We start from the raw sequence: 17,891 nt of genomic DNA on the forward strand, positions 1-17,891 counted from the left end.
TAGGATCTGTACTCCTGACGGGTCCGGTTTAGAGAGGCGCTGCTGTAATAGGATCTGTACTCCTGACGGGTCCGGTTTAGAGAGGCGCTGCTGTAATAGGATCTGTACTCTCGACGGGTCCGGTTTAGAGAGGCGCTGCTGTAATAGGATCTGTACTCCCGACGGGTCCGGTTTAGAGAGGCGCTGCTGTAATAGGATCTGTACTCCCGACGGGTCCGGTTTAGAGAGGCGCTGCTGTAATAGGATCTGTACTCCTGACGGGTCCGGTTTAGAGAGGCGCTGCTGTAATAGGATCTGTACTCCTGACGGGTCTGGTTTAGAGAGGCGCTGCTGTAATAGGATCTGTACTCCTGACGGTTCCGGTTTAGAGAGGCGCTGCTGTAATAGGATCTGTACTCCTGGCGGGTCCGGTTTAGAGAGGCGCTGCTGTAATAGGATCTGTACTGACGGGTCCGGTTTAGAGAGGCGCTGTTGTAATAGGATCTGTACTCCTGACGGGTCCGGTTTAGAGAGGCGCTGCTGTAATAGGATCTGTACTGACGGGTCCGGTTTAGAGAGGCGCTGCTGTAATAGGATCTGTACTCCTGACGGGTCCGGTTTAGAGAGGCGCTGCTGTAATAGGATCTGTACTCCTGACGGGTCCGGTTTAGAGAGGCGCTGCTGTAATAGGATCTTGACTCCTGACGGGTCCGGTTTAGAGAGGCGCTGCTGTAATAGGATCTGTACTCTCGACGGGTCCGGTTTAGAGAGGCGCTGCTGTAATAGGATCTGTACTCCTGACGGGTCCGGTTTAGAGAGGCGCTGCTGTAATAGGATCTGTACTCCTGACGGGTCCGGTTTAGAGAGGCGCTTCTGTAATAGGATCTGTACTGACGGGTCCGGTTTAGAGAGGCGCTGCTGTAATAGGATCTGTACTCCTGACGGGTCCGGTTTAGAGAGGCGCTGCTGTAATAGGATCTGTACTCCTGACGGGTCCGGTTTAGAGAGGCGCTGCTGTAATAGGATCTGTACTCCTGACGGGTCCGGTTTAGAGAGGCGCTGCTGTAATAGGATCTGTACTCCCAAATAGGATCTGTACATGCCTTGTCGTACTTGTTGCCAGCATTCATTTGAACTCGTTACTCAGCACAGGTCTACGTGTTAAGTCAGCAATAACACACAAGGCTCAGCCGAGTGTCTTCAAGCATCAAGTGTGTTATTGCGCTTATAAAATGGCTCATTATTTTTCTGATGTTTAAGAATATTTATAAAAAAAAAACTATTTGTATTTTTAAGTTATCTGCAAGTTTTATGAAATGTATACATACATCCAAGAAAATTGTTCCTAAATATTGGAAAGAATATTGCAATGAAAAAATGGTTACAAAGTATTTTATCGACGGTTAAAGTTGTTAGAGGAGGGCTAAAAATAAACAATCAACAGAAAAAATATTTTTCATCCCCATTGATGCACTTATTTGTAAACATTTTTTTTTGCTGGTTTAAATGATTTTCGCAGTCTCAAGTAGGTGGCGCTGCAGTGATGGATGAGCTCCCGTGTTTATGCTGGTTGGCAGTCTAGCAGCTTCTCAGGAGAGGGTGAGCTCCGGTGCTTATGCTAGTTGTCAGAGGCAGTCTAGCAGCTCCTCAGGAGAGGGTGAGCTCCCTTGTTTATGCTGGTTGGCACAGTCCAGCAGCTCCTCAGTAGAGGGTGAGCTCCCTTGTTTATGCTGGTTGGCACAGTCCAGCAGCTCCTCAGGAGAGGGTGAGCTCCCTTGTTTATGCTGGTTGGCAGTCCAGTGGCTCAGACCTGTGCCCTGTGATGGACATTATTTCTCTTGCTCGAAGACCTGCCACACTAAGAAAATGTACAGCTGTTGCCCTAATACAAAGATTAGTCTTTGACTGAAACCTGCTTCTTGGGCATCATAGATGATAAGTGATTGATTCCCTTTGGCTCTTTAGAGTAGCACAGGGGTTTTCAACCTTGAAACTGTACCCCTTCTGTCAGGAGGTTTGAGCTAAAGTATTACAATTTTCACTCACTGAATGGTACCACAGTTGCAATACAAGGCAAAATAATCTGGTTAACACATTTCTTTTTTCCCTGTTTATTTAATATATCATTTTACACAACAGTCTGGGACTGACAAATTGCTGAGACAGAAAATCATATAGTAGGCTTCAATCTTAAAACTTAATTACATGTCTTTGGATGCAAAGAATTAAAAGGCAGTATTTAGAAATCTTTGGAAACACTCATATTTGCTTTCTATTGGGCAAAGTCATTATAAATAATACAAAATAGTCTGCACTGTAAATGTTTATCACGTTACTATTTTACTTCTCACCACAGCACAATTATGTGTGAAGTTTAAAATGTTTACTTTATTGTTATAATTAATTACTAACAGTAATATACTTTTTTTTTTTATTAAAGCCAGCATAAAAACGATCCAAAGGGACTCTGTATAACTTTCTATCACTTTGCACTTTCTGACTCTTGTGTTTTCTTTCGTTTTTCTATTGCAAATAAGAAATGTATCAAACAACGAAAACATATTCAACTAGCCGCTATTGATGTTAATAAAATGCAGCCGCGGTAATAAACAAAAAACATCAAATTATTGTGATGACTATTTATGTTTACCAGAGCATTTATACTTATATAAAAAACGCAGAAACACTGTGCTTCACTAATATGACAAGCTGAAAACAGCAAAGATCATGAGCAGCACAGAGCGATCTCCAGGAACATTCGCCAGACGCCTGCTTCACCTGTATATCACCAGAGTGGAAATCCACGCGATCGAAATCGTGCGTGCGTACAGGTGGAAAATGTGGACATGACAGATTCTCTGTGTTACTTTTTTTTGGTTGTTATTTTTTTTAAAATTAGCGGTTAACTGTGAGCTGCTAAACAAGGCCTAAATAAGTATACATCATGGTTTAGAGAATGTATAATACCGTTAAAAAATTAAAGATCATTATTTTCTCTTCCTTTCATTTTTATTTGTGTATTTCTGCATTGTCCTGCGTACCCCCTATGACCCTTAGAAATACCCCCAGGTGTACGCGTACCCCCGGTTGAAAACCCCTGGAGAAGCAGACCGGTTTGAAATTCATTTGAGATCCGGGATGGTGACGAGCTGTGTCCTTACTGGACGAGCAATACCGGCCTGATGGTAGACAAAAACACACTGTTACCTGCAGCAAAACTCACGTCATAAAAGACAGTGTCAACTGGACATATTAAATTAGAGCACACAAAATCACAAGGCATATTTATTACTGTTAGCCATGTCTTTAGAATGTTGTCAGTTGGTAGACGACTGTGCATGAGACAAAATAAGATATACTAAATGGTTTTGAAATCTGACAAATAGGTCAAGCGCAGAACGGTATGTGTAAGCCATCACTAGCTGCCAGCTGTGCCTCAGAATGTTCAATGTGCGTGTGGTTATTTACTGATCACAGAACTTGGAATCAGTGATCAGGCTGACTATTTAAAACATGATTCAGACCAGCTGGGATGTTCAGACAGCTCTTGACCATTTGAATTACGGATACCTGCAGAAAAGCCCCTGGAGGAAGTTAAAGGAGGAAGTTAACATCAATGAAAAGGAATGGATGGCGAAGGTAAGTAATAAAGTTAACATCAATGAAAAGGAATGGATGGCTAAGGGACACCAATATCACTGTCAAGCCTTCCCGAGGTGTTGTGGGCTAGTCAACGAAACATCGAAGATGGGAGGTGCCCTCCTGATGATCCCTGCGAAGTGCTCCACACAACCCATGCCAGACAGTTGCCATGCTGAGGCGCTAGGGAGGCAGTACTTTGGTTGATCCCTGGAACCAGCATTACACTTCAGCCATGAACACTGGGCCAATTGGAAATCCACATTACCTGGCCGAGGAAAAGCACTGGAGGGTCATATCTTACTTCAGTGCACACAGATGCTACAGTGAAGCTACGTCTTGGTTGATCCCCATCACTTGTAAGGATTTTGTAATCATTTTTATATTTGAACAGCCAGGAATGCAAAGAGGGTCTCTGCTTGCATGGGGAGGGTGAATCTCAGAGATAACAGATTCAAAAGGAATGTCTTTGTGCATGTTTGGCTGTGTGACTAGGAAAGTGCCACAAGTACACATGATAGAGAGAGGAGCAGGGGTCATAAATTATGTCATTACAAGGGTGTGTGTTGAAAGTTATAAAACTGTGTTGAATTATTATTATTTATTTATTTAGCAGACGCCTTTATCCAAGGTGACTTACAGAGACTAGGGTGTGTGAACTATGCATCAGCTGCAGAGTCACTTACAACTACGTCTCACCCAAAAGACAGAGCACAAGAAGGTTAAGTGACTTGCTCAGGGTCACACAATTAATCAGTGGTTGAGCCGGGATTTGAACCGGGGACCTCCTAGTTACAAGCCCTTTTCTTTAACCACTGGATCACACAGTCTCCTCTGTTGTACTGTGCTCAGATTCAATCTCACGACTGTCCATTTAAAATTATTCTCTTCTACGCTATATCAATAAACATAGATTTTACATCAATAATATCGTTTATCAGTTTTATTTCTACAAGGGGTTGCAATCTTTTCCACAGACCAAACCCGAACATATTTCTCAGTCAACCTAAGTCTATCAAAACTGCAGTATACTTAGTGTTCTGCGCTTTCAGTTTTTATCTTTAAAATTTTTTTCCTGGAATTTTAAATTTACATATATTAAAATATGGATAATTGAAACATCAGTAAAAATCTCAGTATACACACTTTACATGTGAAATATGATGCGTAGAAGTTCTGGTTTCTGATTAGCTTTAATGTCCCTGGCATGTATGATGAAGCAGAATCTGTGCAAGTTGAAGCCACATTTTCCAATGTAGCTGGTACTTTGAGAACGTTTGGGCAATTGCTGTGCTGACGGAAATAGTATCAACAGAAGGTATGAACATGACATCAGCACAAAACAAGCCAGGTTTATTCACCTTGAAATCATCAAAAGAAAAGAAAATTGACAGAACTGGACGGTGTAAGCCATCGGGAGACGCGTCAAAAATCACACTGGACATTTCCATCAATGCATTCCATAAGTTTAGCAACTAAAGCATCACCATTTTCTGTCAAATATTTACCATTAAGATTGTCCGCGTTAGGCAATGTTTTAGCTGATGGACAGTACTGTCGCACAAAGTCACCAATACAACCTCTCTGGATTAAACAGTGGCTGTCCAGCAAAGCACAGCGCTCTGACAAACTCAATAACAGTCATTAACAGCTCTCTTTTAGTTCCTTTTATTAAAGCGTGTGTAAAAGCAGCATAAATGGATTGCTTGTCTCTCAGTTCACTTGCTTGTTTTAGTTCAATGTGTCACTATTTTTTAGTATGTTATTTTATTGTCAGTGTGAACATGTACCTCAGTGCAGCAGTATTTGCAGCGCTGTGCATTCTCTGCCTCATCTGACCCACTTCTGCTATTTTTGCATACTTAGAAACATTTGTTTTCTTGTGAATATTCATAAACTGATTTACGTTTTCTCCCCATTCCTCATCCACTAAAATATTATATTTTCGTGTATTTCAATTTCGTTTTTGATCAAGCTAGTAGTTACTAAGCCCAGCAATTGCCACAATAAATCAGACTTAGATTGGCCAACATTAGGTGATAATGTGTTTGTGAAGTGACAGAGAACCACGTTTGAACGTTATTTGATCCTAAGACGTCTAAACGTCTGCTGTATCCTAGGATACAGTGTAGGGCTGCTTATTACAATTTTGGAGTCAAAATAAAACAGCATTTTAATCAAAATATTGTGTATTTCCTAGAAAATAGTACTGGGAAAATATTGAACAATAGACAAAAATCCAGTATAAATCAGTAAAAATTGACATCCAGTTAAAAAAAAAAATCCTGTAATTTTTTGGTAAAATTCGGAATAAACCAGAAACGCAGAGGACTAAGTATACTGTAATACAGTTCAACACAATACTGCCAGATCTCGGTACGAATCAATAATCATGCAGTATATACAGTATTGTGCTGTCGCTATTTCTAGCAATCCAATTTGCAAGCCAGAAAAATAATAGCTATATCATGGTAGGTTAGAGGTTAATCTTACCAAGTAGCTGTGGTGATGAGTAACGCTGTGGTAAGTCATGCAATTTCTGAAGCCACGATGCGGTCTACCTGTTTTTCATTTCACAAAAAGCCAGTTTGTGATGGCCAGAATTATTTCACAGCCGTTATGTCATGACACATTAACAAACGTTATTAAACACGTTAAAAACTACAAAACAACAGCACTATTGGTTGTGTGTCAGTAAAAATACACAAAATTAATCAAATTTGGTTTCGGGATTTTCAATGTTACAAATGGCTAAGGCTAAATATGTAAAGCATATACATACACACGTGCATATATGGTTTAATTGCCATTGTATGTCGTAATTAAACCATATTTTACTGTAAAGGTTATGTATTTAATCACACGCAGATCAATGTAGCATTATTCAAATGCTGGGGGCACAGCAGAATCTATAGATCAGTACTAAGCAGTACATTTCTAATAAGATAGTGGAAATCCTTTAAGCAGCTAATGTACCCTATAATGGGAGATTTTGGATTGTATTAAATTAGGCAGATTTGCTGCCTTGATAGATTTTGATGGTTTTTGAATTGGTGTTTTTCACAAAGAAAAATGCCACAGTTTTGTATATCTACTTTTAATTTAAAATACATTCAAATACATGTTCACTTATTGAAATTTGTCTGCTCAAACTGTATCTCATTTACAGTAACTCGTTATAGCATCTACAATGTCACTGCAGCAACTTGGAGAACAATAAAGTATTTATCGTTCTTATATTGCCCTTCATTTTAAGATACCAGTAATTGGAAAGGATTACTAGCTGCAGTACACTTTAACGACAGGCATTTGCTAACTCTCAGTTTTAAAACTTAGCTATGGTCCACTAACATAACACAGTGAAATGATCACAGTGTCATTTTGTAATTGTAGGACAGTATTGCCACAATAAAGCTGAAACCAAAATGCTTTAAATTTAATACTAGTTAAAAGACTAGCAAGCACTGGCAACATCAGCTCAGTTTTATACAGTGTAGAAGTAATTTATTTTAATATTGTTTAAGGACTTTGCGATACACGGTAAGTGTCTTAATAGTAGTATCTGTCACAGACTTTCTAACAAGTCTGGCATAAACTATTTGGCTGTTACAGTACTTAATCCCTTGTACAAAAAAATAACACAAAACTGCTTAACATAAAAAAAGAACAGTCTTACAGGTACCATAGTAGCAGGCACAGTTTACACTGCCTCTGAATTTCTGATCGCATCATAAATTCCACATTTTCTAAATCCATTGATGGAAATGTCCAGTCTGCTTTACATTTTTTCAAGCAAATTGGTTTCATCACTCACTGCCATTCTCATATTCACGTTGACATCTGACACATTCTTTCCCTTGTTCAACACTGCTGTGCTGCATACCAGTCTGTCAGAGGGCCGGATCGCTCACTGTATGCCACATTCTGATTGGTCCTGTTATACTGTATGTCAAAGAAAATATTAAAAGAAGGTTGGTGTTTCTTATGCCTTAATTCCTGCCACCTGGACACAGATGCCAATTCCCGGACTGTCCGGACAGGTGTCAACCCTAGAGACGTGACTACCCGAGTTCACAAAGACCATTTATAAAATGTCGTGAACCACTCAGCCTGTTCACAAAGAGCAAGCAGCAGTGTGGAGTAGTGGTTAGGGCTCTGGACTCCTGACCGGAGGGTTGTGGGTTCAGTCCCCAGTGGGGGACACTGCTGTTGTACCCTTGAGCAAGGTGCTTTACCTAGATTGCTCCAGTAAAAACCCAACTGTATAAATGGGTAATTGTATGTAAAAATAATGTGAAATAATGTATAATGTGATATCTTGTAACAATTGTAAGTCGTCCTGGATAAGGGCGTCTGCTAAGAAATAAATAATAATAATAACGTGACTGGCTTCTGAGAAAAGACTAACAAAGATGTCACTACCCGAGTACACAAACAGCAACTTCTACCTATATATATATATATATATATATATATATATATATATATATATATATATATATATATATATATATATATTGTGAATGAACTCGCACCACTCACGATTCTTTGCCACTTTAAAAAATTGACCTAAACACAGGAAATGTATTTTTCACTTGCTGACGCGCTATTTTTAATAATCACAAAAACAAAATAAAACACAAAACACACACCTAGCGCCACTGAGCACTAACTGAACACGCAGGACCTCAACTAAATGGCAGGACAGCTAAGCCGTTTACCTGCTAAACACCAAAATACACTCTATTCTTTAAACTTACTTTTCATCTTTTTGAACACCCCTTCTGCCTCCTTCTCCTCAGCAGCCCTGAGCAGACTAACTGCTTCTCTTTTATACCCTGCACCTGGCTCTAATTTAATAATAATCACCAGGTGCAGGGGATAATCAACAATCAAACAATTAACAAATTAAATTAAACCATAAAGCAAAACAATCAAACAATAAAACAAACTAACAAAAATGTGCCTGCGCACATGTCTTACGCAGGGAGGATTTTAACCCCCTCCCTGCTATGTTACTATATATATATATATATATATATATATACAGACGTGCTCAGATTTGTTGGTACCCTTATAGCGCATTGAAATAATGCTTCATTCCTCCTGAAAAGTGATTAAATTAAAAACTATTTTATCATGTATACTTGCATGCCTTTGGTATGTCATAGAATAAAGCAAAGAAGCTGTGAAAAGAGATGAATTATTGCTTATTCTACAAAGATATTCTAAAATGGCCTGGACACATTTGTTGGTACCCCTTAGAAAAGATAATAAATAATTGGATTATAGTGATATTTCAAACTAATTAGTTTCTTGAATTAGTATCACACATGTCTCCAATCTTGTAATCAGTCATTCAGCCTATTTTAATGGAGAAAAGTAGTCACTGTGCTGTTTGGTATCATTGTGTGCACCACACTGAACATGGACCAGAGAAAGCAAAGGAGAGAGTTGTCTGAGGAGATCAGAAAGAAAATAATAGACAAGCATGGTAAAGGTAAAGGCTACAAGACCATCTCCAAGCAGCTTGATGTTCCTGTGACAACAGTTGCAAATATTATTAAGAAGTTTAAGGTCCATGGAACTGTAGCCAACCTCCCTGGGCGCGGCCGCAAGAGGAAAATCGACCCCAGATTGAACAGAAGGATAGTGCGAATGGTAGAAAAAGAACCAAGGATAACTGCCAAAGAGATACAAGCTGAACTCCAAGGTGAAGGTACGTCAGTTTCTGATCGCACCATCCGTCGCTTTTTGAGCGAAAGTGGGCTCCATGGAAGAAGACCCAGGAGGACTCCACTTTTGAAAGAAAAACATAAAAAAGCCAGACTGGAATTTGCTAAAATGCATATTGACAAACCACAATCCTTCTGGGAGAATGTCCTTTGGACAGATGAGTCAAAACTGGAGCTTTTTGGCAAGTCACATCAGCTCTATGTTCACAGACGAAAAAATGAAGCTTACAAAGAAAAGAACACCATACCTACAGTGAAATATGGAGGAGGCTCAGTTATGTTTTGGGGCTGCTTTGCTGCGCCTGGCACAGGGTGCCTTGAATCTGTGCAGGGCACAATGAAATCTCAAGACTATCAAGGCATTCTGGAGCGAAACGTACTGCCCAGTGTCAGAAAGCTCTGTCTCAGTCGCAGGTCATGGGTCCTCCAACAGGATAATGACCCAAAGCACACAGCTAAAAGCACCCAAGAATGGATAAGAATAAAACATTGGACTATTCTGAAGTGGCCTTCTATGAGTCCTGATCTGAATCCTATCGAACATCTATGGAAAGAGCTGAAACTTGCAGTCTGGAGAAGGCACCCATCAAACCTGAGACAGCCGGAGCAGTTTGCTCAGGAAGAGTGGGCCAAACTACCTGTTAACAGGTGCAGAAGTCTCATTGAGAGCTACAGAAAACGTTTGATTGCAGTGATTGCCTCTAAAGGTTGTGCAACAAAATATTAGGTTAGCGGTCCCATCATTTTTGTCCATGCCATTTTCATTTGTTTTATTATTTACAATATTATGTTGAATAAAAAATCAAAAGCAAAGTCTGATTTCTATTAAATATGGAATAAACAATGGTGGATGCCAATTACTTTTGTCAGTTTCAAGTTATTTCAGAGAAAATTGTGCATTCTTTGTTTTTTGTGGAGCGGTACCAACAAATTTGAGCACGTCTGTATATATATATATATATATATATATATATATATATATATATATATATATATATATATATATATATACAGTACTGTGCAAAAGTTTTAGGCAGGTGTGAAAAAATGCTGTAAAGTAAGAATGCTTTCAAAAATAGACATGTTAATAGTTTATATTTATCAATTAACAAAATGCAAAGTGAGTGAACAGAAGAAAAATCTACATCAAATCAATATTTGGTGTGACCACCCTTTGCCTTCAAAACAGCATCAATTCTTCTAGGTACACTTGCACATAGTTTTTGAAGGAACTCGGCAGGTAGGTTGGCCCAAACATCTTGGAGAACTAACCACAGTTCTTCTGTGGATTTAGGCAGCCTCAGTTGCTTCTCTCTCTTCATGTAATCCCAGACAGACTCGATGATGTTGAGATCAGGGCTCTGTGGGGGCCATACCATCACTTCCAGGACTCCTTGTTCTTCTTTACGCTGAAGATAGTTCTTAATGACTTTCGCTGTATGTTTGGGGTCGTTGTCATGCTGCAGAATAAATTTGGGGCCAATCAGATGCCTCCCTGATGGTATTGCATGACGGATAAGTATCTGCCTGTACTTCTCAGCATTGAGGAGACCATTAATTCTGACCAAATCCCCAACTCCATTTGCAGAAATGCAGCCCCAAACTTGCAAGGAACCGCCACCATGCTTCACTGTTGCCTGCAGACACTCATTCGTGTACCGCTCTCCAGCCCTTCGGCGAACAAACTGCCTTCTGCTACAGCCAAATATTTCAAATTTTGACTCATCAGTCCAGAGCACCTGCTGCCATTTTTCTGCACCCCAGTTCCTGTGTTTTCGTGCATAGTTGAGTCGCTTGGCCTTGTTTCCACGTTGGAGGTATGGCTTTTTGGCCGCAAGTCTTCCATGAAGGCCACTTCTGACCAGACTTCTCCGGACAGTAGATGGGTGTACCAGGGTCCCACTGTTTTCTGCCAATTCTGAGCTGATCGTACTGCTGGACATCTTCCAATTGCGAAGAGAAGTAAGCATGATGTGTCTTTCATCTGCTGCAGTAAGTTTCCTTGGCCGACCACTGCGTCTACGGTCCTCAATGTTGCCCGTTTCTTTGTGCTTCTTCAAAAGAGCTTGGACAGCACATCTGGAAACCCCTGTCTGCCTTGAAATTTCTGCCTGGGAGAGATCTTGCTGATGCAGTATAACTACCTTGTGTCTTGTTGCTGTGCTCAGTCTTGCCATGGTGTATGACTTTTGACAGTAAACTGTCTTCAGCAACCTCACCTTGTTAGCTGAGTTTGGCTGTTCCTCACCCAGTTTTATTCCTCCTACACAGCTGTTTCTGTTTCAGTTAATGATTTTGTTTCAACCTACATATTGAATTGATGATCATTAGCACCTGTTTGGTATAATTGTTTAATCATACACCTGACTATATGCCTACAAAATCCCTGACTTTGTGCAAGTGTATATAGAAGAATTGATGCTGTTTTGAAGGCAAAGGGTGGTCACACCAAATATGGATTTGATTTAGATTTTTCTTCTGTTCACTCACTTTGCATTTAGTTAATTGATACATTTAATCTATTAACATGTCTATTTTTGAAAGCATTCTTACTTTACAGCATTTTTTCACACCTGCCTAAAACATTTGCACAGTACTGTATATATATATATATATATATATATATATATATATATATATATATATATATATATATATATATATTGTAACACAGCAGGGAGAGGGTTAATATCCTCCCTGCATAAAACATGTGCATATGCACTTTTAGGTTTGTTTTGTTTAATAATTTGCTAATTGTTTATTGTTTAATTATCACCCGCACCTGGTAACGATTGTAAATTAATGCCAGGTGCAGGGTATTTAAGACATACAGCCTATCTGTACAGGGCTGCTGAGTAGAAGGAGGCAGATAGTGTGCTCTGTCTCTGAGCAGTCGTACAGAAAGTGCTGTGTCAAACCTGTGTGGGGTTTTTGTGTGACAGGTAAGGAAGTTAGTCAGGGACTTACCTGTGTAGTTAGCGCTCCAAAACGGAGCCAGCTATTTTTGTTTGTGTTATTTGTGTATTAAAAATAGCGCGTTAGCGCTTAAACTCCATTTCTTGTGTCCTGGGTCTGCTTTTAAAGGGGCAAACGAACGACCGAGTGAGTGTCGGCCGGGTTACAATATATATATAGTAACACAGCAGTGAGGGGGTTAATATCCTCCATTCCTAAAAACATGTGTTAATTGTTTTATTGTTAATTACCACCTGCACTTGGCCAGGTGCAGGGTATTTAAAGAAAGCAGATGGTCTCTTTGGAGCTGCTGTGTGGAAAGCCTGAGTGATAGTTTGCGCAGTCACAACAAAAAAAGGTACTGTGTGAAGCTTTTTTTGTAAAGCTGTGTGAAGCTTTTTTTGTAAAACTGTGTTTGTTTTGTTTTATGCCAGGTAAATGGCTTAGCCATCCTGCAAGCTAGTCAGGGACCTGCATAAATGTTTAGTAAGAGGTAGGTGTACACATCAGCGCTTGTAACTTCAAGTTTCTGTGTCCTGGGTCTCAATTATAGGGGCAAACGAATGACCGTGAGTGTTACAATATATACTGTGTGTGTGTGCGTGTGTGTGTGTATATATATATATATATATATATATATATATATAGTGTGTGTGTGTACCTTTTAATTAAAGTATTCTATCATAATCAAAACTGTACAGTCTTCTAGGAATACACCACTGCCACATGTATTTCAAATTCCGTCACTTCCTTCTGTCCTATCGGATTTCATTAATCCTACTGCTTTGTTTTGGGACTCATTTGACAAATGCAGCCAGACATTCTTTTCCAGTTTTGACAGCATATTATATATTTTCACTTCCAAGCTCTGTACTTTGATCTTCAGTTATTAGATTACTAACAGTTTAAGTTTCTGCCTTGTCTCATACCGAGTTATACATTTTAATTCAAAGAATCACAACACAAAAAGAACACATGACAAATAGTCCCATGCTGAAGGTTTCTCAACCTTTCAAAGCTCAAGTATTTAAAGGATTATGAGAATTCAGGTCTGGGGGACAGAACAACCCAATTTCAGAAATGAAGACCAAATGGATGGCATGCAAGCAGTAAATGTTATGTACCTTTAACAATTATCAGAGTTCAACCAAACTCCATACAGGTAAGACTTATGTTTCCATGGTACCCTTGTGTGTGAAAGTCATAATATGTGGCCCGATATCTCAAACAGTAAAGCAAGCTAAATTGTAAAAATGTATGTTTGTGGCAACAATGTGTTTAAAAAAAAACAAAATACGAACACTACATAGAGAACCACACAAAAGGTTTTCAGGATTAGTGACTTTCAAGACTGGTATCATGTAAATGTGTAGACTTGGAATTGATATTATATTACTCAAAATACTATATTTACTCTTATTTACAGAATAAGACCCTGAATATGGAATCTAAAAACACCATAAAAAAACAAATCCTAGTCATCAGAGGTTTTAGCAAAAGCACCCGTTATAACTGGTATCCGCAAGTATCCTAGAACAAACAACACACACAAATGGAACTATTTTGGATTAATTTATTTATTTATTTTAATTGAGTTCCCAATTATTTTACCTCTGATTTTGTCCCCCATTTAGAATGTCCAATTATGTTCCCTCAACGCAGCAATTCCCCACACAGCTGCTCAGGAGAACTGAAGATTCAGCTTCCTCTTTTACACCCAGGAGCTCAAGAGCGGATTTCAGATACCAACCTATGGAGGACAAAGGCCAGCTTTGCAGGAGTCTGTCTGAGCTCACTGGGCACCTGGCTGGCAGCGTCTGCTGTAGGACGATGGGGAGAAACAGTCCCTTGTGGTTTTGCCTCCCAAACCCGCAGGAGCGCCAGAGCTAATTCAACGCTCCCTCCAGAATCCCCAGCGAAGACCGCTGACTTGAACCTAAAAATTGTCAAATAAATGTACTTTTTATTTGTATACTGTACATGTACAGCATACTACTGTATGTAAAAGTGTATGTTTGTGCTATATTAAGGGTTTGGGGCCTAACATTGAAAAAAGGCCTGAAAACATTCCCAGCATACACTTAGAAGTTATAAAAGCAGCTTTTCCTCATTGTCAATAGAGTCTGTTGTGGGAAAAGCTGGAGAGAGAGGCTACTCCTAACATAAGGCTCATATGTAGCTAGTTCTTAAACTTTAGTGAAAAGCTTAGTTTCTTCTACAGTGTAATTAGAAAGTACATTTACCAGATGAGATATGGTGCGTTGATATGGTAAACATGGCTTACTTTCTAATCACCCTGTATATCAGGGGAAAATATTAGGGCTTTGAAGTGGGTCTTTTTGTAGAAAATCACTTTGAACGTTGTTTTGTTTGTTTGTTTTGGAAAGTATATGATTACTTTGATTATAATTTGAATAGCTGGGACTTGGTGCCAGGACTCCTGTATTATTGCTGCAGGCTACCGACAGCATCAGGCTTGAGCGACCACCTATAGAGTTGAAGTAAAATCTCTGAAAAAAAAACAACTTGTTGGTTCCCTGAATTTGTACAAAAAGGCAAATCCAGACAGAGCTTAACACCAGCTTGCTGCAAGCCTTACAGAAAAAGGTTCTAGAAAGTCACAAAAATGTCCTGGTGGATTAGCATCTACTGAGAAAATTGTTGAACTCATATAGACTATCGGTATACTGGATCACAAATAACAAAAAAAAAACCACACACACACACACATTCTACTGGCAAGAGCCTTGCACTGTCCCTGCAGAATTCGGATTCAGGTATTTATCTGAGGTTATATGGTCCAGTGGTTAAAGAAAAGGGCTTGTAACTAGGAGGTCCCCGGTTGAAATCCCACCTCAGCCACTGACTCATTGTGTGACCCTGAGTAAGTCACTTAATCTCCTTGTGCTCCGTCTTTTGGGTGAGCCGTAGTTGTAAGTGACTCTGCAGCTGATGCATAGTTCACACACCCTAGTCTCTGTAAGTCGCCTCGGATAAAGGCGTCTGCTAAATAATAATAATAATTTATTGTTATTATTATGCAGTGGGAAGTGTGGCAGAGTGGGGTAGCATATTGTAGATTTACTACCAGTATTCTGAAAATCATCCCCAGTCCAGATTAGATCCAGTAGCGGGTTTGTAGTCAGTGTCTTTTATACACATACAATGTGCCTATCCGGCCAGCCAGGGTCGTTCATTATAATGTTGCACTAAACATTTTCACTTGATAATGTCATTAACCTGACGCGCTGGATTTTAGCTCCGTTCATTGACTAAAAATGTATTTGTGTAATGCTACATCTGGGTTTTTGTTTTTTAGACAGATTCACAGTTGTGCCATATTCTCTCCATTTCTTAATAATGGACTCTACTGTCCTCCGGGGGATATTCAATGCCTTGGAAATGTTCTTATAGCCTACCCCTGATTGGTGCTTTTGAAGAACCTTATTCCGGATTTCACTTTGACATTATGGACTGTTTTGTGTTGATCAGTGGCAAAAACTCCTAATTAAATCCATTTTGATTCCATGTTGTAACACAATAAAATGTGGAAAAGTCCAAGGGGGGTGAATACTTTTGAGAGCCACTGTTTGCGCTATTCCTTTAAATAAATGTTTTATTTTTTGTAACATAGTTAGAATGCACCAGAATTTACTAGCTTGCTACACCTAAACACAATTCTATTGGACAGGTTTCCCCTCTGAACCAATTAGCCAACAGGTAGTGGAATTTGGGGGTGGGACTTAGCCTTTTGATTGGGTTTGTGCGAGAGAAAGAAGGTTCGAGAGAGTGTGAGGAGAGACAGACGCAACGTGCGAGAAAGGAGGTTCGAGAGAGTGCGAAGGAACAGACGCAACGTGAGGGAGTGAAAGAAAAGTTTTATAGTAAAAGAAATATTATCTAAACGATATATTTTGTACTTTATTAGCAGAGTATAAGAGGCTAATATATTTCAGTAAACCAAACGTTTGCTGTAGACAGTACTATCTACCTGTAATTTCACAAGAGAGAAATTAGTCACCATTTTATGGTATATTCTTTTTTGTTTATTATTAATTTACCTTTCTGCTGGCGTCTGGAACTGCTGCTGAGACCCAGATAGCACTCGGGGTGACCAGGAGAAATCCCTGAGTACCTCTGGCCACGTTGGAAAATAAGATTTTTCAGCTGTCGCTGTGTTTATTGTGTCCTTCTACGAACTTACCTTGGAAGCAAGAAAAGGAACTGTGTTGCTGGTCGTGAGTACTGCTTGCATTCAAAAAAACTTTTTTGAAAGTATAATTTTGTTGCTTATTCGACATAAATAAGTGAATGGGCATTTTGTTTTTTTTATTATTGCCACTACGTACCCGAGCGACGGTTCAGGCCTGCAACGTGTTATTTCTTTTATATTGGTGCACGTGTTCAGTACACGTGAGTGTGTGTGTGGGCCCACTGTATTGAAATAGTTTAATTATTTTGCATAGCAACGCATATTATTTCAGAGTAAATATATTATTTGTAATAGTGATTGTATATTATTTTGCTTATATTTATTTTAATACCTAGCCTTTGTTTATTGTGTGTTTATGTTATTATTGAAAATACCTTATTATTGCCCATTTATTTGAGTAAATTGTTTACTTATTTCTATTGGTGTGTGTTGTGTGAGTGGATACTGGGGTTAATATTTGATAATAATTCCTATTAGGGGGTGCATGTGTATTTAGATGTCCCTTACATAGGTGGAGGCACCGCATTAAAGAAACAGTACACATATATTTCTAACAGACAAATTGTAATTTAAATAAGTATTGGGAACCCAGGCCTCGCCACTTACAGTGAGTTAGGTGTTGTTTACTCCATACACTAACAGGAGTGGGAGGGGCGTTACATATATATATATATATATATATATATATATAATTTAATATAAATATATATATGTATGTATATATATATATATATATATATATATATATATATATATATATATATATATATATATATATATACAGTGCTTTGCGAAAGTATTCGGCCCCCTTGAACTTTGCGACCTTTTGCCACATTTCAGGCTTCAAACATAAAGATATGAAACTGTAATTTTTTGTGAAGAATCAACAACAAGTGGGACACAATCATGAAGTGGAACGAAATTTATTGGATATTTCAAACTTTTTTAACAAATAAAAAACTGAAAAATTGGGCGTGCAAAATTATTCAGCCCCTTTACTTTCAGTGCAGCAAACTCTCTCCAGAAGTTCAGTGAGGATCTCTGAATGATCCAATGTTGACCTAAATGACTAATGATGATAAATAGAATCCACCTGTGTGTAATCAAGTCTCCGTATAAATGCACCTGCACTGTGATAGTCTCAGAGGTCCGTTTAAAGCGCAGAGAGCATCATGAAGAACAAGGAACACACCAGGCAGGTCCGAGATACTGTTGTGGAGAAGTTTAAAGCCGGATTTGGATACAAAAAGATTTCCCAAGCTTTAAACATCCCAAGGAGCACTGTGCAAGCGATAATATTGAAATGGAAGGAGTATCAGACCACTGCAAATCTACCAAGACCTGGCCGTCCCTCTAAACTTTCAGCTCAT

Source organism: Acipenser ruthenus, chromosome 22 (assembly GCF_902713425.1).
Source record: "Acipenser ruthenus chromosome 22, fAciRut3.2 maternal haplotype, whole genome shotgun sequence".
Taxonomy (NCBI): Eukaryota; Metazoa; Chordata; class Actinopteri; order Acipenseriformes; family Acipenseridae; genus Acipenser; species Acipenser ruthenus.